Below are 24,678 nucleotides of genomic sequence, written 5' to 3' on the forward strand. Positions count from 1 at the left end.
TCACAGGTTCTGAGTGGAGGTCCCAGCTGCTGGTCAGGGCCCCATTTTGAGTAGCCAGGACTTAGTGAATGAAGAGAACCATGTGAGCTGGAGCGTTCAGGGAAGGCTCCATAAATGGGACTGAAGGAGCAGGGACTAGACGAGGCAGGAGGGCATTCCAGGGGCGGGAAGCCTGAGCAGGGACATGGGACAGAGGCAAGCTCACAGAGCGGGAGAACCACGGCGCAGGAAGTCCATACGCTGGAACTGATAATTCTCATTAGCCAGCAGCAGGAAGTGCAAGGGACTAAGTTATGTGGAGTCTTCAATGCCACACTACAGAGCTGCAATTTAATTAAAAAGGGAAAAGTGGGGCTTCCCTGGTGGCGCAGTGGTTGGGAGTCCGCCTGCCGATGCGGGGGACGCGGGTTCGTGCCCCGGTCCGGGAAGATCCCACATGCCGCGGAGCAGCTGGGCCCGTGAGCCATGGCCGCTGGGCCTGCGCGTCCGGAGCCTGTGCTCCGCAACGGGGGAGGCCACAACAGTGAGAGGCCCGCGTACCGCAAAAAAAAAAAAAAAAAAAAAAAAAAAAAAGAAAGGGAAAAGTGAGCTGGGTTTGGTTCTTGAGTCATATTTTGCTGACACATTCAGGAAAGGTAGAAAAAGAGTAAGGAATATATATCCACGCAGAGGATGAGGGGAAATGGAGCACAGTTTATCTCACTTCTTACTTCAAGGCGTTCAGTTCAGTTCCTTGAGGCCGCATCCCCATCCCCTACCCTCCATCCCTTTGCCTCAGTCCAGGCCTTGCTCCCTGAGTCCTTGGCTCTAGAAGACTTTTAAGTCTCAGATGATCCATGAACACTGGGAAAGAAACCTTCTGCGGTTCTGTGCAGCCTTTCTTTCTCTCCACGGATGCATAAACAATTCAACTGCACATGATAAAAGCAAGGGGAGGGGGGACCCACATTAATTTCCTCGAGGCAAATGATAAGCTGGCAGATTTGGCTCTATGGGAGGAGATAAAAGCTCCAAACACAGCCGAATGGCTCTCGGGATCCGGGCCTGGTACGGATGCAAATTAAAATAAAAACTATATAAACAGCAGCACAATGGCACCATTCAGGGCTCCTTCATTAGAAGCCAGCTCTCCAGCACCACTGCCCACAAAGACAATTTCCCTTTCTTCTCCCTCCTAACGAATTTCCAAGCTGGTCAACAAAAGGAGTCTCAGGACAAAAGCAGTTCTAATTGATGAGGCTCTTGGGAGAGGGTCGTTGGGGAGATTCATTTTATGTGTGCAAATCAAAAAGCAAATGTGATGTGTCAGACCAGCTGAGGACAGGCCTCCCGCCCTGGGTGGTAGATGTGCCAAGTCCCTCCTTTCAAGGCTCCATATAGACAGATAACAACCCAAAGGTCACATGCACCAGCCAGGCCTCCCAGAGCCCGAAAGAGCCAGCTTCCTCAAATGCTGCCTTGCACAGGGGGACCCCATTCAGCATCCAGGCACAGGATGCAACAACTCGCTACCATGGCAGCCTCTCCTCTGTATTGCAGAGGACAAAGTTCATTCGTCATATTATCATGAAGCATCTTTAAGGTGGGCAGTCATGGGGGTGAGGAGACTCAGTTTTAGCAAAATCCACCATGTATTGAATGTTCAGCCTCCAGGGGGAATCTCTGCTCACAAAACACAGGTATCCCTGATTTTTTCCCATTCAGTTTTCATTTCTAATCACCTACGCCACTTCAGAAAACTTTTCAAGTGACAGTGCTCTCCAACTATATCGTTCATCCACATGACTTGCTCTGCAGCCATGAAGATTTCTTCACTTTCAGATCCCTTCACACTCATCTCCCAACCCACACTCCTCCCCGAACTTGGAATTCCCTACTACATCCCTGCTGTCCATCTATATCCTCTTCCCCTCACGAACCTCATGTTTCCTCATTATAAGATGGAGTAATAATCCTTGCTCCACTCATCTCATGGGCTATTGAGAGACTCAAATGAAATGAACATGAAAGCAACTATAAACAGCACACATATTTCTGTTTTAACAGAAATGTCTTAGCTGAAGCTATAGTACTGGACCATTTAGTGACTGCCAAAAATCTCTCTCTTTATCATTAATTGAGACTTTTTTCAGCCAATAGGACAAACAAGATTTGTCCTATCCATCAACACCAAAAGGAACTCCCAACATTTTTAAATGATGGAAACCCAAACAGCCAAAGCGAGCCATCCCCCACCTTGGCCCCTTCATGGTTCCCCAGATATCTCACCAGCACATGCCTGGTACTCACTCTCTGCTTCACCCAGTTTATGTTTCCGGCCACACTGATCTGACGTCAGGCCAAAGGGCTGGTGCCTGGGAGAGGGAAAGACCAAAGAGAGTAGTGAGGCTGGGAGGATTTTTTTTCTCCAACACTGAATGCTGCTTTACTTTGCCCCTTTAGGGAAGAGTCCATCATTTAGAAAATGAACAGTGTTTGCAGTCTAACAGGCAGCAGTTGCTGCGGATGGGAAGCCCTGTTCTTTTCCCACTTGTAGGCTAAGAAGCAAAGGAGGAGTGAAGAGAGGAGAGAGATATGAAAGCCCCATGACCAGACTGCCCTTTCTCGCCCTCTGCAGCCAGCCGGGTGGTCACAGAGCTCTATCGTTAATTCTCTCATTTTCCCAGCTGATAAGGATAAGGGAGGTGCTATCTGCCACAGTCACCCCTGGCTTTAGGGCTGGTGGTTAATAGCACATGACCCAGCACTATTTTCCTTAACACTTCCAAGCCCTGGCTGCCCCAGACAATGCTGCCGAAAAGATAACAACGTGTGCTTGATATGTTCAGGTCTTTTCCGAACCACGCTCACATTACCACTTGTGCGAGTTTCCTAGGGCTGCCATAACAAATTACCACACACTGGGTGCCTTAAAACTATAGAACTTTATTCTCTCACACTTGTGGAGGCCGAAAGTTCAAAATCAAGGTGTGGGCAGGGTTGGTTCCAGCTGGAGGCTCTGAAGGAGAATCCACTCCTTGCCTCCACCAGGGGCAATCTACGGCATTGCTTGGCTTGCGGCTATATCGCTCTAATTCCTGCATCTGACTTCACATAACCTTTTCCTGTGTCTCTGTGTGTCCTCTCCTCTTCTTATAAGGGCACCTGTCATTGGACCTAGGGCCCACCCTAAGCTTAGGATGATCTCATCTCAAATCCTTACATTATATCTGCAAAGATCATTTTCCAATAAGGTCACCTTCATGGGTTCCAGGGGTTAGGACTTGGACATATCTTTGGGGGGGACCACTATTCAACCCTCTGCAGCCCCCAAGCAAAGGGAAAGGGACAAGAGAAGGACACTACACTGAGCCTCTGTTGAAACCTGCAAGAATTCGTGGGGCAAAGTGGGAAGGGGAGTTATTCAGCCAAATTATGGTGGCAAGGGCTGTGGGATACCGAATGGGACTTCAGCATGGCTGCAGTAGGGAGGAAGGGACACTGGCTTGGGATCTGCCCTCCACTGAGACCCACAGAGGGCACCAGGTGGCTGCAACAACAAAATAACAGGGAAAGAGACACACCATCCATCTCTCCCCCCACTTACCCACCATCTTCCTCCCACCTCACTTACCCCTGCTGGGTAACCTATGAATCACCCTCCTTTTTACCCTCCTGGGGGTATAAGCGAGGCGGCAGCCTGGGATGAGCCCTGGAAACTCTCCCAGCAGCCTTTTAGTGAACTTTGCCTGCCTTGTGGAGGTCAGCCAGCTCTGTCCACTGAGGGGCTGTTCAGATGACTGCACTTCCACGCCTGGTTTGTGAACACAGATTCAGCACTTAACTGTCTTCTGCTGCTGTTCATGCTTACAAAAGGAAAAGCCCCCCAAAACTTAGTTCACAAAATCCAATTTAAGGATCAAAAAAAGGTATGCCAGGTACAAAAATTCTAAAAGGTCCTTTCTCCAAGGAAGAAAATATTGACTGAATCACCAATCCCAAGTTTCAAAAGGAACAGTTCCTTAAGTTTCCCAAGAAATCCCTGAAATGTGTAAATAGAGAAGGTTTGTCAGTGATAGTTACCAAGAAAACTTCTGAGGCCTGAGATGGCAGGTCTTCAGTCGAGACCATGCCTATAATATGTCGTTAGGTCTTGTTTTTTAGGCCTGGAGTTCATTAACCATCGGAAGTCAAACTTTTCCCTACAGTGCTAGGAAGAGGAAGTCTGGCAGATGGGGTCTGAAAAACTTCTATGGATGAGTTGAGGGGCAGGTATTTGTTGACTGTGTACCTTGTGTGGGTCACTCTGCTAAATGCCAGGGATATAGCCAGGTACAGCAATTCAGACATGGCCCTGCCTTCATAGAGAGGGAGGAGGGGAGACGGTAAGCTGACTATCACAAAAATAACCATAGTTGAGCTAAATGGTACAAAGCAAGAGTATAGACTGTCATGGAATCATATAACAGGGCACTTGCATACCTAAGAGATGATTTGGATGGAAGGTTTTGTATAATACATACTCCCTCTCCTTCTTTCTCAAGGATACTGGATGGAGGTCCTTGCCCCTCTAGGAGCTACAAGTATTTGAAGCAAATCTTTAGACAGATTTTGGGACTGTGTGCCCAATGAACCTAGAGGGGATCCTAGAGTCCCTGAGAGTGGAAGAGAGATGCTCTTGGAAAGATGAAAGCGATAGAAGCAGGTCCCCAGGGCTGAGATCAGAAAATAAGACTCTAACAACCTCATACTTAGGATGTATGTTAGGATGGCTTTATCAAAAAAGCAAAGGAGCAAATGTTGGCAAGGATGTGGAGAAATTGGAACTCTTGATGGGAATGTAAAGTGGTGTAATAGCTATGGAAAACAGTATGGAGGTTCCTGAAAAATTGCCCAAAAAATTACCATATGATCCAGCAATCCCACTTCTGGGTGTTTATCCAAAAGCATCAAAATCAGGATCTCAAAGAGATATTTGATGCTATGTTCACTGCAGCACTACTCAGAAAGAATCAGCCACATGCCAGAAGGAAAGTTTGACTTTCAACTGTTGATGACAACAAGGATAAACCTTAAGGACACGATGCTAAGTGAAATAAGCTGGTCACAGAAGAACAAATACTGCATGAGTCTACTTATATGAGATATCTAAAATAGCCAAACTCATAGAAGAGCGTAGAATGGTGGTTGCCAGGGGCTGGGATGAGGGAGAAATGGAGTTGTTGTTCTACAGGTATAAAATTTCAGTTATGCAAAATGAATAACTTACAGAGTTGTAGAGATCTGCTGTACAACACTGTGACAATAGTTGACAATATGCAGTTCAAAATTTGTTAAGAGGGTAGATCTCATGTTAAGTGTTCTTACAAGGGAAGAAAGGAAGGAAGGAAGGGAGGGAATGGAGGGAGGAGGAAAAAGAGAGAGAGAAAGAAACAGTGAAAGAAAAGAAAAGGAAAGGAAAGAGAAAAGAAAAGGAAAAGGGAAAGAAAGAAGATAGGACTTTAGACCAGGGGTTGACTAACTGTGGTCTACGGTCAAATCCAGCCTGCTGCCTGTTTTTGTAAATAACACTGTACTGTAACATGGCCACAGTCATTTATTTACATATTGTCTGTGGTTCTTTGGCACTTCAACAGCAGAGCTGAGTGGTTGTGATAAGGCTGTATGACCCACAAAGGCTGAAATACCTGACCACCCTGTGCAAGGGTGTCAGCTGTTGGCTGTCTTCGGATTCTCCACATTTCTGTTCTTGTTATTCTCCTACAGGAAAACTTGAATCCTTTCCCTACTGCTTATTAGTTTGTCATTCAACCCAAGGACTGGGCTTAGCCTTTTTTTTTTGCCACAATTCTAATTCACATGCACCTAGGTTGCTACCTGTAGTCACTAGACACACGTGACTATTAAAATGCAAATTTAAAGTATTATAATTACCTTAGGGCTTTCACAAAAAGAATTTTGCCACCCCATGCTTTGGATTCCTCAGTACTCTCATCACCACACCAGAATGTCTTAAACACGTTTATCTGGGCTGCTTTGGAGGGAGGAGGGCCAAAACCTCAACAAAAGTCCATGTGCTAAGAACATCAGAGTGCACTCATAAGCACCTCCCGTGAGCCAGGCTCTGTTTTGGAAATAGCAATGTTTTTAAGCCCTCACATTAACTTTTTGAGGTAGGAATGATCATCCTGATTTTACACATGAGAAAACAGAGGTTCAGAGAAGTAAAGTAAATCGCTGAAGCGGCAGAGCCATATTCGACCTCAGATCAGTCTGCCTATGCACGTTACCACTACATCCAACTTCCTACACTGCCTGCTGCTTAAACATTTCTATAGAAGTACTGGGAAGAATTCTATCACTTTGGATAAAGAGAGGACCAGTAGGAAATACACCAAGTGAATTCATTCTGCATAACAAACAGTATCAGGCTGCCCGCGTAGCCCAATGTCACTGTGTTGGTTGGTTCCTTAGAGACTTGGAAGCTTGGAGGGTCAGTTACCACTGGGTTCTTTTTGAATTCCTGTAGTTGTGTGCTGCAGTAAGGGTGCAGGGAGGAGGGGAAAGTTTGCCTTATTATAAGACCATCTTCCTGTCAGTTTATCATTACCCCAGCAATCACATCACAAAAATTCATGCTCCTCATCCAGACAAGGGAACCAGGATTGGGAGGCAGTTCTGGAAACTACATCAACAAAGGAAATTTACAAGACCTGAGGATGTTTAGTTCAGAAAAGAGAAGCAAGCTAGGTGTGCATTATGTCTTCAGGAAGCCCTGCCATATTGAGAAGAGCAGCCTTCTGTGTGTTCTGTCAGAGTTGAGAATGTAGAACAATAGTTCGAAGTAAAATGAAAGACTTTGGCTCAAAGTTTGAAAGAATGTTCCAACAACTGGAACCATCTAACAATGCAATGCGCTTTTGAGATGGGCTCACTTAACTCTGGAGATGTCCAAGCAAGAGCTAATGACACTTGTCAGGGAGGCTGTGGCATGGATTTCTGAAATGTGTGAAGGTTAGACTAGGTCACCTCTACAGCACCCTCCAATTCAAAGAGCCCACAATTCTGTGAACAAGAGATCAGCCTGAGGACCACACTGGGAAAAATCAGCGCTTCGAACCAAATATGTTCTTTCTAACTCCTTCCACATCCTAATCACAACATCTCACTAAAAGCTAGTGGCTGGGCTTCCCTGGTGGCACAGTGGTTGAGAGTCTGCCTGCTAATGCGGGGTACACGGGTTCGAGCCCTGGTTTGGGAGGATCTCACATGCTGTGGAGCGGCTGGCCCCGTGAGCCACAATTACTGAGCCTGCGCGTCTGGAGCCTGTGCTCCGCAACAAGAGAGGCCGCGATAGTGAGAGGCCCGCGCACCGCGATGAGGAGTGGCCCCCACTTGCCGCAACTGGAGAAAGCCCTCGCACAGAAACGAGGAGCCAACGCAGCCATAAATTAATTAATTAATTAATTAAAAAAAAAAAAAAAAAAGCTAGTGGCTGTTTTCAGCCAAGCCCCAGTCACCTCTGGGCATACTCCAGGACTAACTGAATATTTATGACATAAGAATGATTTTTCAGTTTGTCAAGTGAAACTATAAGATCTCTGGCTTTGGAGGAGGCAGCAGGGTGGTCAAAATAATAATATTAGCTCATATTTACATTAACTTTGCCATTTACAGGGGAACCTATGATCCAGTTAATCTTCACAACAGCCCTGTCGGACATGTCAGTCGTTATCATCCATTTGTGCAGGAAGAGGCTGCCCAGTTCCCCCACAGCTGCAAATGGCTACAGACCTAGTGAGTGACACCTTGAAGGCAGGAGGGATCACGTTGGTGGACACCATTTTGAGCAACGTCCTACAGAGACTAGCTGAGAGTTTAGGATTAGTAGTCAGGATTTGTTTCCGGTTTTTGTAATGAAGGTGGTCATTTTGGCTCATGAAACCTGGCAGAAGCGAATGCATTGCTCAGAACATCGTGTATTTGCAGTATGTCGTTTTTACAAAACTACCAGTGTTTTCCAGTGCTTCAATTATCAGGATGAGTTTCACTTTCACATCCTGAGGAGGCATTCAGCTTGGGAGGCTAGAAACTGCAAGAGATAGTTATCAAGGCTCATGCCGTTGAATTATAGGCTGTCTTTATTGCTCATTGCTCACATCAGCAGCATTGGATTTTGTATCCTGTTTACCCATCAGGTCTGGACTGAATCATCCCCTCTTCGGTCACAGCACTTGCCTTTGGAGGCTCCCGGAAGGGAAACAATGAGCAAATGTTAGTTAACCTACGTGAGGACTAGAGGATGCTTGCAGACTGTCACTTGGAGAAACCCTCCAGTGTTGCTGGGGTCCTATTAGCGTGATGAAGGGGCCTGTAAATAACTGGGGATGGCCATCTTTGCTTCTAAAAATGAAAAACATCCCTCATCAGAAACATGCCTTCCGACATGTAAGGCAGGCAAAGCTTTTAGGTAAAGAATTGGGTAGACAGGTACAGGGTAAGGCAGGGGAAAGCATTCCAGGCAGAGGATCCAACTGAGTAAAGGCAGGAAGGCATGAAAATGAAGTGCCTCTTCTCTTTAACCAGAGTACAGAGTGCATACAGGGGTGCACACAGAAGGCTGAACAGGTGGCTTTTAGTTTATAATATGATGCCTCTCCAATGGCAGGCTCCAGAGAGCACATTTAATGCTGGGGTCCAGTGCTTGTCAAACATGCATCAAAATCATCTGGAGGGCTTGTTAAAGCACAACTTTCTGGTCTCCATCTGCAGAGTTCCTGATTCAGTGGGTCTGCAGTGGGGCCCAAGAATGTGCATTTCTAACAAGCTTCCCAGCGATGCTGACGCTGCTGGTCCAGGGACCACTCTTTGGGAACAACTGCTACAGCTAGTCAGCAGCTGATAACTGTTTTGGTAGGGAAGTGAGGTGATCAGAGCTGAGTGCTTACTGTCTTTATCTGACCAGTTTGAAGGGCCGATAATTCTGTGAGAAGATATGTAAGGAAAGGAATTTATGAGAGAAGGAATTAGCCCAGGCAGTGAGTATATGTTCAGTGGTGAGATCTGATTCAAAGCATCTCATTTTTCACCTACTTGGCAGTGGGGACTAAGGGAGATGAACCACATGACCCATGGTCCTCATAGGAGAACAATGGAACATCAAAAGTTCTTTAAGTTACCAGATAAAGCGTGTCATTTATAAAGCTCTAGAATGGAGTTTTTAACCCCTGAAATGCATTTTTTTTAAGTATAGTTGATTTACCATGTTGTGTTAATTTTTGCTGTACAGAAAATTGATTCCTATATGTATATGTGTGTATGTATATATATATAATTCTTTTTTATATTCTTTTCCATTATTGTTTATCACAGGATACTGAATATAGTTCCCTGTGCTATACAGTAGGACCTTCTTGTCCAAATGCATTTTCTTAGTGTCAGTTTTTCTAAAGACACTGACCATGTTAGTCATCAATGACCTCACTGGCTGGCAGAAGGAATATTTCATGGCTTTTCCTCCTCTACTCTTGATCTCTTAGGTGTGAAGAAGAATGACAGATTATGAGATTTAATCTAAAACGTCTTGAGTTTCACTTCCATCACAGAAATGGCAACTAGAAAAACACAGGAAAGGCCCAAAGATCTGCCTTGTCTAAGAGATCCTGACATGGCCCAAAGAGGAAAGTCAACATGGTGCACTTCTAGGCTCAGCACTAACAAAGATGCTGCCCTAACTAAGGTGGGTATGTGCTTTAGGGCAAAGCAGAAGGAGGAAAGAAGGGGGAAGGTTTTCTACTGGTAGTAGGGATGGGAGCAGGTTATTCTTAAATCCTATCCTATTGGCCTGGTTGATGTAAGAGAAAGCTGTCACCCTCCACACTAAAGTATTATTGATGATTGGAGCTTAATACATGGCTTCATTTTGTATTTTATCAAGGTCTTCTTGAGTCAAGTGCTATAGCCCAGTCTAGCTAGAGGACATTGTATTCTAAGGTTACACTGCAGAAGACATGACACCCTTACCCAGCAATTGGAGGACTTGGGTTTTTTTCCCTGGTTCTGCAACTCTGAATTTGGGCAAGATCTTATCTTCACTGGACCTCAGATTCTTCAGGTGAGAGAGGACAGAAATTGTACCTGGTTATCTGTATGATCTCTGCCATGACTGGTCTTCAGCAACTCTGTACCACCTATACTGAAGTCAGCTTTACGGAATGAGAGTGCCCTGAGCAGTGGTCATGGCACCATCACCCCCTGGACAGCTGGTTTTATCTGAACTCTGCTAAGTTTAATTCCCTGGTGTCATTAGCATTTATCTCTGCACTGGCCAAAGAAGACCAGGATGGGAAAACTTCAGTATCAACTAGTAAGAAAATGCTCTAGGACACTAATGATCTCATCTGGTTAGAGTGAATGAGGAAGGTTCAGTCCTCATCTCCTCATCAGCAGTATTGAGAACATTTATGCCACAAAGAGGAACAAACACCATCAGTCACTTTAAGAGATTTCCAAGGAGGCCACAACTTGACTCTTCCCATTCAGATCACTAAGGTTGGCCAATCCCATACTCAGCTCACACTCAACACTTTCTCTCCTTACCCATCACCCCAACTCTGTTCACTCCCCTGTATTACATGCGTATGTGTCCGTTTCCCTAACCACCCATCACAATGTCATTCTCTGTGAGGACCAGGGGCATAGTTCATTCTTCTTTACCTAATCTTAGTTTTCTCTACCCACCAAGTCTGGGGAAACAATTAAGGGCACAACTGTAATACCTTTGAGTCCTGATTCTCTACCCAGAGTCATTGCTGGAAGTCTAAGCTCCCCGTGGGTCCCCACCATTCCCAAACATGCCCCATTGACTCCACTGCCCAAGGATGATGGTCCTTCTCTGTAACTCTTCACTACTACCATGGGTGGAAGAGGAGTCCACAGAGCTCACTGCTGCTGGCAGCAGGAGACCAGGGCCCTGCCTCTGCCTGGCCTAGTGCTCACCATGGGTCTGCTCTCACAGTTTTTGCTCCTGTCTCTCATCACAGAAGGGGAAGCTTCTTTTTTCACCAGTGATAACAGTTCCTCTGAGACTCCTCCCACCTCCCAAGGAAACCTGCTATTCTTCATTTGCAGCTCTGTCTGCAGGTGAGCAGAGCATTCCCAGAGCTAGACAAGAGGGTGTTGAATGATACCTTCTCATGTCTTACGCCCACCAACCATGGTAGAATGGGTAAGAATGTAAATTTTCTCCTGCCTCACAATAGGTTCCCTCTCTACCTAAGGGTATTAGGATCACCCATTGTCTCCCCTCCTAATATATAATTATGAAATGTTCACAATATTAGGGCTCAACTTAAGTCCCAAAATTCTTCTATTTTTTTCCCCAGAAAGGCTTAGGAGATTCTCAGATAAAATAACTGCCAATAGTCTGTTCTGAGTTCCTGGAAAGGTATATCTTCATTACATTACTTCTCTGTGGTGCCTTTCACAGCACTTGGATCAGAGAAGGTAAATGTTTGACAAGAAAATAAAGTTATCACTCTCATTTTGGAAAACGCAAAGCAAAGCTCAGAAGTATAGGGCCATGGGGTAGTTAGTTTGTAGGAAAAAGTGAGTAGAAGGAAAGGTGAACCGACTCCTGCCTGGGCGGTACATGTTCAGGTGGGCAACAGGGTGTGGGGGGAAAGGAGGCTAGAGGTCTGGGAACTGGGAAGGTAGGAAAGGACATGTGAAGAAAACTGAAATACTGTGGCTGAAGGAGGGAAACAATGAATAAGAAAATGAGACAGGAAAAGAGGAAATCAAGGTAGGAAGATATCAAATAGCTATTTGGCCCAGACTTCAGCTATCTCACCAGAGAAGATGGGGCTAGAGAAATGGCAGTGTAAACAAATAAGAAAATGATGTGGATACTGTGCAGATAACTCTGTCCTCTAAAGACAGGCAGGAGGTCGGAGGCTGAGTCACCAAATATCGAAGACTCCACTCTCAGGGTCCTAGTCTTAGCTCCGGTCTCCATCCGTCTCTCTGTTCTTTCTGAATCCCACAAGACTTCTGCGTACTTAACATACTTCCCCGTGAGGCTGCTGTTGCCTCCCTGTCTAGGGTATAAACTTGTTCTTGGCAAGTGCAAAGTCTCCCAGTGGGTCTCCAGTCGTCACAGCCCCTAGAAGAGTGCTGAGCACAGGGTCGCCACTTACTGATTGGACTGCCATCACAGACTGGGGGCTTCCCTGGCGGTCCAGTGGTTAAGACTGGTGCTTCCAATGCAAGGGGCGTGGTGTTCAATCCCTGGTCGGGGAACTAAGATTCCACATGCTGCACTTTGAAAAGCGATCACAGACCGAAAACCAGAAAGACAGCATGGACCTTCCCATCAGCCTTGCAGGGGAGAGTACAGATTTTGCCACCTTAAAAACATTTCTTCATGCTCAAACACCTAGTCTGAAGAATATCCGTGTCCACTAAGTATTCTTGCAGGACTGTTCAGATGAGAAAGTCAGTGAAGGACCTTTTCAAACTTAACCCAGCATCTATTCCCTGAGTGCCCACGATGTGTCAGGCACTTTGCAGAGGCCGGGGCCTCAGAGAATAACGACACAGTTCCCTATTTCTTGGAGCTCACAGTTTGGTGGGGAAGATGGGCATTAAAAAAGAAATTACACGTGTGACGAGGGTTACCAAAGGATCCTCAGAAGTGCTCAGAAGTTGGGCAGCCGGTTCTTTGCTATGGTATTGGCATCTCTTGCCCATCCAGGGGGTGGTACATAAGGAGCAAAACAGAGACTGGAGGGGGGGAAAGCTTCGGTTGCTCCATGAACCATCAGCTACTTGTAAAACAGAAATCAGAGCAGGGGTTTCTGTCAAAGTCAGGCCAGGAAATAAAGGACACATCATACATACAATGAATCTATAACCTGTGAGGTCCCCATACAGGCTGAGATGCGTTTCCCCAAGCGGCAGGCAGCTCTGTTCAGCGCCAAGGCCAGTAACACCCTGGAGAGCTGGAGGCTTAGCCTTCCTCTACCCTCCACCATCTACAGCAAAGCTGTGAATTCCAGAGTAAATGAAGAGGACATGTGAGCAGGGGGCTGCTGTCACTAAGCCCACGTGCTGAACTTCTCCAGGGGAATAGAGTCCTTGCCGAGTCCTTACTCCTCTGTGAGAAATAAGGCTGTGGATTAGGAGCAACAGAACACGTGGCAGCAGGGAGAAATGAAAGTGGAGAATGCGAAAGGTCCAGGGGAATGAGAGCTCACAACACTCTAGCTAACGGGGGAAAAGGGCCAACTCCATGCGCCTCAACTGCCTTGAAACGATCATTGACTGACAGCAGTATTGCACAATTTCTGGTATAGATCAAGTCATTAAAATAAAAATTATATTACATTAAATATGTAATATTTAAGAAATCAAGACTATACTACAAAAGTTTAAAATCTAATTTAAAAAAATTTTTTTTTAATTTTTATTTTTTGCGGTACGCGGGCCTCTCACTGTTATGGCCTCTCCCGCTGCGGAGCACAGGCTCCGGACGTGCAGGCTCAGCGGCCATGGCTCACGGGCCCAGCCGCTCCGCGGCATGTGGGATCTTCCCGGACCGGGGCACAAACCCGTGTCCCCTGCATCGGCAGGCGGACTCTCAACCACTGCGCCACCAGGGAAGCCCTAAAATCTAATTTTTAAACATCTAAAAATCAATTTTTTTACTTGAAGAGGTAAATTTTAGATACCAGAAAAAACATGGTATTTGGAATACACCATTGCCTGAGATGGCTAGAAAGTTGGAAAAATAGAATGTTACTGTATATAAGAACTGGCTCCAAATTTCTGCCTTTTTGTGCATCCTTACCTAAGTAACTAAGTATTAAACTGGTGATTACTGCAAATAGGAAAAAGAAAGTCTTACACATACAACATTGATGGTGATTACATAATATAGAAATTTGACAAGTATTCTGGATATTGTATATAAAAACTCCTCTGAAGAGCTAATGATAGGCCCTAGGGAATTCTGGTCCTAACAAAGCACCAATAAAACCAGCAGCTACTCCCCAGGTATCAAATGCTATGATCTCCCCCAGAGGGGTTGCTGACAGCCCAGCCTCTGAAAGAGCTACCAAAATCAATACCAATCACTAGGCAATGACATTTAGAGGACATCGAACACTAGAATGATTGCGTCAGGGCACCATTTGCCAGAGCCAAATGCTTGCATTTCCAAATGGCAGATCCTTTTCAGGAGCAGATGTATGACCGTGAAGACCTGGCTGTGCTGAGAGCCATGGAAACTGTTTTGCAAGCTGCTATCATTAAGCAAGTAATGACACTCCTTAAGCCTGCTTCAGTGTGCAATTAAGACAGGTTTCAACTCATCAGCCACCACACCTATTGTCTGAAAACATCACAAAACAGGTAAGAATGCATGCAATAAAATGAACTAGGGCAAAGTTAACAGCTTCCAGGTAAGCTATGTTGCCAGAAAACTGGACCTTCTAGAAGCAGCACAACACAGGCACAATCCACAGCGGCCCATGACACCACCTGCCTTCAACCCTCTGAACAAGAGGTCGGGTGGACACATAGGGGGCTTGCTGCATCCCCAAAGTACAAGAGGGTAGAGGGACCTGGATGTGTGATGAGTCTGCCCCAGAAAATAAATTCATTCCTTTTCAGAGCTCCTCCACACAGCTGGGAACTAGGAATATGCAGCGTTCTACACAAAAAAGGGTGGGTTCAGCTCAGATAGCATTTCTGCAAAGGCCAAGGAAAAGCCACTGCATTGTGTCCACCACAAGCAGCCTTAGGCACATCCTTGGGGTGAGTGTGGGCATCACCAATGCTGTGCTAGGCACCACGCACTCTGCGTCCCTTTTCTGCTAGGAGCTGCCTCCTCTAGCAGTTTCCACTCCTTTGCCCTCAGAAATCTGAGAAGAGTGGCCAGGAGCCGGTGGGGTGTAGTGGAAAGGGTATGGCTTTGGAGTCAGATGGACGTGAGTTACAATCCTGGCTCTACCACTTACTTGCTGGCTCACCTCTACCCTTTCCACCCGCCTCTCTAGGCCTCAGCTTCCACATTATAAAGAGGGATTAATAATTAATAATTAATTAATTGATTGCTTAATAATTAATCTTCATAGCTGTTTTAAGAATTCAAGGTAATATCTAGCAGAGTGACTGGCATAGAGGAGTTGGTCAATACCGGGTAGCTATTATTATTACTAATAAATGATCACATGGGGTGTATGACTATGTGGGGATGATTAGAAGAGAGGTGGGAAGAAAAGGGACGTTGGCACAAGCAATGAAATGGGCTTCACTTTGAAGAAAGATTTTTCAGAGCACCATGTAGCTCTCCTATAGAAATCCTGCCTCCCTCAAAGGTATTACGCGTGTATAAACACTCTTTACTTTCTTTAAGCAAGTTTCCCACAGCCTTGTGATCTGAAGCAGGCAAGTTTCATCCTGTTTTCATGGGTAGGAGAAACTGAGGTACAAAAGATCACCCGATTCTCTGAGTGAGTCAGAGGAACCACCCAAACATAAACCCAGGGGTATCACAGTCTCCACTCCTTCTGGACCCAAACTGTTCTAACAAATGATTCATATTGGTAGAAATCCCAATTAAAAAAAAAAAAGATTAGTGCTACAATGGAGAGCCCTGTGTTTGGGGCAACCAGGAAGTTAATGTGCAGAAGACCCAGGCTGGGCTTCCACAGTGCATGCTCCAGCACCATCCTGTGCCAAGCTTTCCTCTCTCGGTTGTGTCTGGTTCTCAAAGGAGTTGAGCAGAAGCACAAACAGATGGAACCCGCAGTATACCTTCCTCCCTATGGCCTTCTGGCCTCAACCACAGGGGGCCGCGTCCACACCAGGCATCTGCCTATCCTCAGATCCTGGCTCTTGGACCCCACTCACCGGTTCGTAGGCAAACACCTTTCCACCCAGCAGGCTTATTCAGATTAGGTTCACCCAGCCTGGGCTAAGAACAGGCAGAGTGCCCTGCTTGTTGTTGTAAAAGGAACCAGCTTCATCAGAGGCAAGCCAGCTTCCACCACTTTGTAGAATTTGACGTCGGGTTTTGTTTCCTGCTTTGTTAGGTTATTCCCCCACCTCTTGGTCTCATTGCCTCCTGCATACACAGCCCTGGAAAAGGGCCTTTCCTTGTGAAACTTGGTAGCCTCACAAAGTCCGGAGGGGGATGAGGCCAAATGGTTATCACAGACCACTGAAGAAATCCCTTCTCTCATGCCCTTCTATTAGATGGACAGTTCATGCTTCCAATGGAAGAATTCGAGCCTGGAATTCCTTGTTCATTTAGTTGGATACTGTCCTGATCTTGTGTATATAAGAGCATTGTACAACGGAGGCATTTATAAATAGGCACCTGGTTTTGTGCCCAGCAGAGTGACTGGAACATGATAGGGACAAAAATGTCTGCTGAATGAATGTTCATTTTATCGGTATACCTAAGCTCTTATTTCATGTCTTGCTACTTTTTAATTGTACCTTTAAGTGATGATATACCAGCTTTTAGAAATGCAAATTCAAATTCAGTTCCTTCAGAGAAACGATTAGAATTTAGCTGTGTTGAGGAAAGCAAATGCAAGGACCCAATCACTTATCTCACTAGTAATTTTCCCTGTGAACATGACGCAGAGCTCCGTCAACTGTTATTCTATTTCAGGGACCACAGGCATTCCTCTGTAGTCAGGGAGAGGAAACCAAAGCAAATTCTTGCAACAAGTTCAAAAAGCCAAAGAATCTAGCAACCTAGAAAGGTCTCCCCAGCCTATACGACTTTGCTGCCAAGGTCACCAACACAATAGCAACATAACAAATATCAAGGACATCAGCTGGCTGGAGAGTCTGCTGTTAAAATACATCTGGGCTCGGTCCCTGGTACCTTCTCTTTCCACTTTTGCTCAATCTACTGCAGCAGTTCAGAAGCTCTGTGACACGGAACTGCTCCCTCTGCCTGCACATTCCTCATGCCAATCCTCTTTGTAAATGTTTGCTTTAAACATAATCTGCAGCTTTACTAAGATTATGTCCTGAGCACATTTTTTTTTTTTTTGGTCATCCATATCTGTGCTAAGAGAGCTGATGCCTTCCTGCACCCTCAAGTCTTGCCTCCAGGTTTATTCCTCAGACTTTCCCCAGGCCTTTCTGTTCTGATGAGGGCATTTCAGAATCAGAACGCTGCAGAATCCTTGAGGACAAGGATCACTCATTACCCTTCCTTTGTATCTTCTATGTGCCTCACACATAGGAAGCACTTGATAAATATTTTTAGCAAACCGGTTTATTCATTGCTCCCTGAACTCGTGAAGCACATTCCCATCCCTGAGCTCTTGCTGAAGACTTGTCTCCTGCCAAGAATGCACTCTCTGCTCCTTCCCATTTATGCAAATCCTGACTGTCCCTCAGGACCAAAATTAAGCCCTCTGAGATCTTACAATTAACATACTATTTTTTAAATTAGTCTGGGTCTACATCTTGTCTCCTTAACTAATCTGAAGTTCTGTAAGCTCTGTCTGGGCTGAAGCAACCTGACAGAACCAAAACGAGGTGAGAAAGGGGGTCCAGTGCCAAAGTTTTGCCTCAAGGGTGATGTCAGGGGTCTCTGCAAATCAGACACTGGGATAGCAAATGAAAGATGCCTACTTGGAGGTAGAATCTATGTAAATGATTTAGACTCAAAGGCAAAAGCAAAGGAACAGAACGGGTGCAGAAGCCGAGATTAGGATATGGTCAGTCCAGAAGGATGCCCTTAGGACAAGGCTCATTGGCCCTGACACTGATATTGAAAGTCCAGGTCCTGCCCCCTCAGGCAGGGGGACTTGGCCCTTAAAGTAGTCCTCCCCAGCTCTGGCACTGACACTGCCCAGTAGGAACTGCTGAATCCCTTATTAGAACACTTGCGTCCTCACCCAGGATCTAGCACAGTGTTATACAAACAGCAGGAAGGAAGGGAAGCAAAGAGGGCAGAAGGGAGACGAGTGGATCATTGGTCCACTCCCCTCAGCCAGTTCAGAAGGCCAGAGCGAGCCCAGGCACCCGCCATCCTCTCACACACCCAGTTGTTCTTAGTAACTGCCACATCTTTCATGCTTTGGGGATTGCTTTGATCTCTCTGGAAGCTTTTGAGTTCCTCAGGCATGGGGACGTTATCTGCTCTTTTTTGTATCTACCACTGAGGAACAGGTACTGGTTCCAGCCTCCAGAGTGGGCAGGGTGTGGGCGTGCGGTCTCACTGCACTGCTCACAAGGGGCTCTGGGCAAGATTCTGCTTCCAGTTAAGCAAGGGCAGCTGGGACACCTCTGTGGGTTCAGCCACTCTGCCTTTTCCTAGTTTCCCACAGTTGTCTCTTTCTCCATCCCACCCAAAACACACAAGGTCAACCATGCCAAGGGGGGGAGCAGAGTCCCGCCTCCAACAGGGCTTCCCCAGGCCTCTGCCTATTTAGGGGTGGGGGACTGGGTCCTCATGATCCTTCCCATAGCCGTCAGCAGAGGGATGGGGCCTCACCCCAGGTCAAGTTTATGGCCCCATCCAAGTTCTGCCAAACTCATGACTGCCAAGTGCACCAAGAATGGACATGGTCTGAGCATGACTTGAGGCTGGGCCTACGCTGTCTCCCTCCTTACTGTTTTTCAAGGCAGAATCACACCTAGGGGAGGGGACTGTTAGCATTGTGATGGCTTCTCCCTCTAATCACATGCAAAGTTGAAAAACTAAGTGTATCAGGGGAATTCTGAGCAGTAAAAACAAAACAAGGTTAAAAAACAAAACCCAAACCCCTCATAAACAAAAGAATGGGAAGCTCTCTCCATTCTGTAAAATCCGATTTCAGATCAACTGAGTGTGAAAGGAGAAGATAGTCCGCGTTACAGAAGAGTGAATCCAACAGCCAAGCAAAATCCAAATGGCAAAACGAAGGAGGTGCGTAGTTATTTTTATAATCAATGTGAAAGAGGCAGGACTGCCAGAGAGAGAGGCTGATGGGCCACAGCCACAGAGAAGCAGCTCCCTGAGCAGACAGATGGCTGGGGCTCACCTTTCCTGTTCCAGGCCCTGAGTGTTATTTCTGAGCAAACAAAAGCTTGTCTCTTTATCAACTGACAGTGTTGACCCAGCACTTGATGCACACAGAGGCTCCCCCTCGGAACCTGGACCACAACCCTGTGGGTAGGCAGCACAGGGACTGTTAAATCCATTACACAGATAAGAAAACCAAGTCCTAGAATGATTTGCTCCAGGTCTTCAAATATAAAAATGAGATAACCAGAACTTGAATTTGTCTGTTATAAAGCCAAGGTTAGAGCTCCCTGCACAGGCTCAGGGGCCCTGGGGCCTCTGCTGGAAGGAAAGGAACTCGGCTGCATAGTCAGTGTGGCCCCCTGGGGTTTTTCACCCCTTCTAAACAGGAAGTGAGAGCACAGACTCCTGCCCAACCTCCAGCCTGGCCTATTATTTCAGTGAACCCGCAGGCTCAACAGACTCCGGACGGCTGTGAACTGGCCCTCTACCAAAGGCATGAGTTCAGCCGCACTCTTTTTTGCCAAAGCTGCTTCTGGTAAAACAAATCTATAAAGAGAGATTTCTCCTAAGGAGGCCCCACCCAGCTCAGCCAAAGGGAGAGAATGGGTGGGTGACAGGGCTTCCTATTTTAGGAAATCCATCAGTCCTCTATCAGCAGAGCCTGGGCCTCTAGCCAAAAGGTCCCTGGAGGGAGGAAGAATGAAGAGTCGGGTCAGCTGTAGCGCACGAACGCAGGTCCCCAGCCGCGGGCTCCGGGGAGGGGCAGTCTCAGCCCCCCTGAGCTCCTATGGCCTGGCTCCCCTTCCACTTCCACGGGGCAGAGGCACTGCTTCCCGTAGCCTGGCCTGAGGCCACTGGGGAAGGGGAGGGGGGGTTGAGGCTGTGCCCCTCCTCCTAGCAAAGTGTCCAGACGCCAACAGGCCCACATCTGTCCTGGAAGAAGTGGCCCCCTGCTGTGTGACCCTGGGCAATTTCCTCACCTGGAAAAAAGCAACAGCAGCACCTCCTTCATAGAATACTGTGGCACTCACCTGGGAACCACTGTCCCCTCCTCCCAGCAGATACTCTGAACCCTGTGGCCTCAGCCCCTCAAAGATCTTGTTCTGTGTCATCAAACACAGTTTTCCCTAAACCCCAAACACACTTCTCTCTACCCCAGCCACGCATTCCTGTGTGTGGCTCCGGCAGTCCCATTTCCGGCCCTCAGCTCTACGGGAGATTTCATCTACCAAGCACTTATGTGCCAGCACCAACCGCACTGGGGAAGAGTCACTGGATGTTTGGGGCAGTGTGGCGGGCGGGCGGGAGAAGCCCCAGGTGCAACCCTTTTACTTAATCGTCACCTAATTAGGCTGCCGCCTACTGCTCCCACCAGCACACAAGAAGTGCTAATTTTGCAAAGGAAAATTTGGTGCCTAACCCTCATTTCTATCTCCAGATGTAGTATATTTCTTCTCTCGGGGTGTTTTCAAAGTCTTATTCTGCAGATTTCTGATGTTAACGTGTTATCTTTCTTTAAGAACTCCCTTCGGCTCAGCACCCCGCCCCCCCACCATTCAACACAGGACTGAAGCAACCTCAAGAGCAGAAGCCAGACTGCTGGTCCAGCAAATGAGTGTGGACGCCCTCTCCTCTCAGACCTCTTAGCTCAGCTAAGGAGGACGTCAGTTACAAGCTGGGGGCCGCAGCCGGAGGAGTGAGCATCAGCAGCTTCCAGAGAATGAAGCAAGACATTTCAAGTCAAAATCTATACGGGCCCTGGGCCAGGGCAGCATAGTGCCGTGCGATTACAGGGAACAATCTAAAAAAATCAATGTTGAACGGGCAGCCAGTGCAGTGCCTCTGAAAATAGACAACCGCTGGGTCCTCTCCTCTGAGGAGCTGGCAGCCACTACCTGCAGCAGCACAAACAAGCGAACTTTCTAAACCGAAATAGTATCCTGGGTCTAAGAAACAATGAAGGACAAACGCCAGAGCTCAGGGAAGAGTTTTATGAAGTCCTAAATCACCTCTGCAAAGAGAAGCTAAAATAAGGTAAACCCGCTGCAGGGTTGTCAACCCTCATCATCACTGTACCCCTATTAACTAGTGATCGTGACAGGAGGAGCTGGTGTTGTGTCGTCATCATCACCATCATCCCCCTCATCACCATGGCCTACCTTCACCGCTGGACACAGCTCCTATTCAGCCCCTGGGCCTGCCTGCAGGTTTGATGAGGCAAAAGAGGAGGCTAGATTTGTTTAAAGAGGTCGGTGTGGGGATGACAAGAAAGCAAGATAAAAGGAGAGAGACGCAGAAGCACAAATTCCTAGCAGACAAGGCCTACTACCAAGTATTTGAGACTCGGCTGATTCCACCAGAACCGTGAAGTGGTAGGTGAAGCAAGGCAAGGGTTTTGCTTGTCTGCTCCCCTACAGGCACCTGCCTCCCTGGGGTCCTGGAGTTGGAGCATATTTTGAAAGAACCAAGGGACACCAAGTTCCCAAGACCCTGTCTCATATTTATTTATTTCCTTTTCTGTTTCAACAAGGACACTATTTTGTACTTGTTTAGTGATTCTTGACAGACAATTTTCTTCTGGACCGAGGCTGGTTTTATCAGATAATCCAGGCATCTACTGGGTGCCCACCAACATGTCCTACTAGGAAATGAGAGCTGTAGGAGGGTTGACTTATTAACTAAACAAAGGAACAACAAAATATCACACACCCAGAGGCGATAGACCTGGGACAGGAAGGCAGGGCTAACTCAGGAGGATGCCCCTTCAGGACAGGCAGGGAATTCTGGACTTCCCCGCCGTGTGGGAGCCCCGCTACTCCTATGCTTTTTTTTTCTTTCTTTGTCTTGGAATTTTATTTTATTTTTTTATTGAAGTATAGTTAATTTACAATGTTGTGTTAGTTTCAAGTGTACAGCAAAGTGATTCAGTTATATATATATATATATTCTTTTTCAGATTCTTTTCCATTATAGGTTATTATAAGATATTGAGTATAGTTCCTTTGCTATACAGTAGGTCCTTGTTGCTTACCAATTTTATATAGGTAGTGTGTTTATGTTAATCCCAAACTCCTAATTTATCTCTATCCCGCCCCCATGCTTCTTGCTCTGAGGCAAATGTCCTGAGAAGACATCCCAGGATTTAATAACCAAGCAGCATGTGTGCCTTTCTCCATGCTGGGGCCTGGCCTCCCGAGTTCCCAGCAAGCAGAGGTTCCACTGAAAGGGAAAACTCCCCTCTGATGAATATCAGCATATTCATCAGATGCTAATATAGCCCTGCCTGAGCTGCATCCATCACACCTGCCTCTCATCCTTTTATCCACCTCCCAGAACGGGGAAGGGTTTATTTTCTGCTGGGCCCACAGCTGATGAGCTTCAAGGTGCAACGTGACATTAAACTCCCTGGTGGCAGTCCCTCATCGTGGTTGCCATGGTGCCCAGCAGGGCTACTCAGCTCCCTACTCACACCCAGCCTGCAGCTCCTTAGGCAAAAAGGCAGAACCTCAGTAAGACTGAAGGTAATGAGCAGGGGCATTGAAATCTCATTTCAGTCAATATATTCCTCATCAACCCCAACAAGCATTCGACTTACTTATATACTCCCTGTCAACCCTGGAGAGCAGAGGTTAAAATAAAACCTCTAAAGGGCAGGACTGGTGAATGGAGAAACGAATACAGAGCACCCTGCCAACCCATAAGGCAGAAAATAAACCCCTGGCACATAGCAGGTACCCAGTAAATATCTGTTTAATGTATAAATGAATAAATAAAAGTAGCTCAAGTATGGTTTAGGCCTCTTGAGGGACATTTTCTGAAAAGACACTGTTGGTATTAATAATTAGTTCACTTGATGTGTCATTTTCTGCCTTCCAAAATGCTTTCCTGTGTTATCACACTTGGTCTCTGCAACAAGAAAGGGCCCTAGAACTGGGCTGGGAAATCATTTCCATTTTGCAGCTGAGAAAACTAAAGCGCAGAGAGGTGATCTACCTGAGTGACTCAGCACTTGGGTGGAGGTTATGGAGGGGAAGCCCTCTCCCACCTCCTCTAATGGCTCAGCCACAGGCCTTCCTTCTCCCCCCGCCCCGGGAAGGAGCCACTGTACATCTGAGAGGGGGCAGGGGACTCAGGTGTGTGCACTGAAGCCCTGTCCATACCTCGATTCACTGGGGCCTCGAATGATGAAATATTTATTTGGTGATAAGAACTTCATATCAAGTGGCGGCTCTTGCTTGGATTACCTTACAGTAAAGTAGACCCACTGTCAGTGTCTGCTGCCCCGAGCTGTTGGAAGGTCACTCACTCCAGCTTGCACCTATGCCGTGGAGAACAGCTCCCAGCTCAACCTCAGGCAGGGAAGCAGAACCACCAGGGGGAGATTCCTAGCTCTGGGGAGTCAGAGACAGAGCACAGGCCCTGCGCCCCTGGGCCCAGCCATACCCCCTCCTCAGGACAGCTGGCTTCTGGCCTTTCTGCTTCCCTTTCCTCCCTCAACCATGACTCCTGGGACCTGGCCTGATCTTTCTGCAAAGCACTGTCACTTCCCACAGCAACCCACAAGATTCTCTCCCTGACAGGACTGCCTATTGAGCAGAAGACAACCTTCTTACTGTTGGGAAACATTCAGGATAAAAAGCATAAATTACAAAGGCTGAAGAAAGCAAATTGTTCACAGTCACCGTCCCAGTGACTTCATTTCTAACTGACCTTTAGAGTCCCTTTGGCCTCAAGCTCCTGGTGATGGGTTTCAACACGCTTCCCTCCTGTCAGCTCATCAGCCCGAACACGCCATTAGGCATGAGTGTGCGCTATGCCCACAAGCTCTGGTATTCTGCAGAATCCCAGGCTCAGCCGGCTTTAGAGTACCTTTGAGAATTAAATGAGATAACATGTAAGAAGCTATAGGAAATGTAGCTATATGGCAATCAGGTTAGTGGTCAGTGTACTGACTGACCTCATCCGACTCACCTCCACGTGTTCTCGGCCCCAGGAGCTGACCCCTGAGGAAGGCACCATCCTGGGCACCCTTGCTGGCTGGCTTCTGGTTTGGCCAACATGAGGCAGCAAAAACGGGTAGGGATTTCTTCCCCACTCCCTCCCTGCCCTGGAGCCCTGTCTCTGAAGGCCCTTCCTCCACAGCCGCAGTCCCACTGGGTCAGGCACCAAGACTTCCTTCTTCCCTTTGCCCTTTGGCCTTAGGGAGGTAATGGCTCCCCCGATGCAGGTCTCCAGGTACCTCAATGTTCCGTACTTGTTCCCTCAACCCTGCCTGCTGCTCTGTGGATGCTTTTATTAAAGACTTTCTATTTGAACCACCTGGGATAAATTCTGTATTCCTGCCAGGCCCCTGACTGATAAACTCAGAGACATCCACATCTGTGTCTAATCAGCTGAAAGGCCCAGCCTTGGCCTCATTCATCACCGGGAGCAGAGAAACCATAGTGTCCAATGCTGGTTAAGGTATCTTCAATGCAGAGCTTCCAAACCCCCAGCAAGGCCAGCTGGCCTTTCCTCCCTCCTCTCATCTTTCTAGTGGCCTAGCTGCATGGTCTTATAAAGCAGCTCAGCGTGGGCTGCCAGCAGTCTGACATCAGGATGGAAGAATACAGAGGCCTCAGAGGTTCTGCATTTTCTGCAATCTAATGATTCGCTGA

At 47.0% G+C, this 24,678-nt stretch overlaps 1 long non-coding RNA gene across 1 annotated transcript; it reads right to left on the minus strand.

Annotated features, from left to right (window-relative positions):
- Positions 1 to 780: 780 nt before the first annotated feature.
- Positions 781 to 23,886, minus strand: LOC309815690. Its single transcript, XR_014295921.1, has 3 exons — positions 23,732 to 23,886; positions 2,290 to 2,354; positions 781 to 911 (listed from the first exon to the last, which is right to left on the minus strand). It is a non-coding gene; the product is annotated as an uncharacterized lncRNA (long non-coding RNA).
- Between the last annotated feature and the right edge of the window lie 792 nt (positions 23,887 to 24,678).

The sequence above is a fragment of the Mesoplodon mirus genome (genome assembly GCF_964341445.2).
Source record: "Mesoplodon mirus genome assembly, chromosome: 14".
NCBI lineage: Eukaryota > Metazoa > Chordata > Mammalia > Artiodactyla > Ziphiidae > Mesoplodon > Mesoplodon mirus.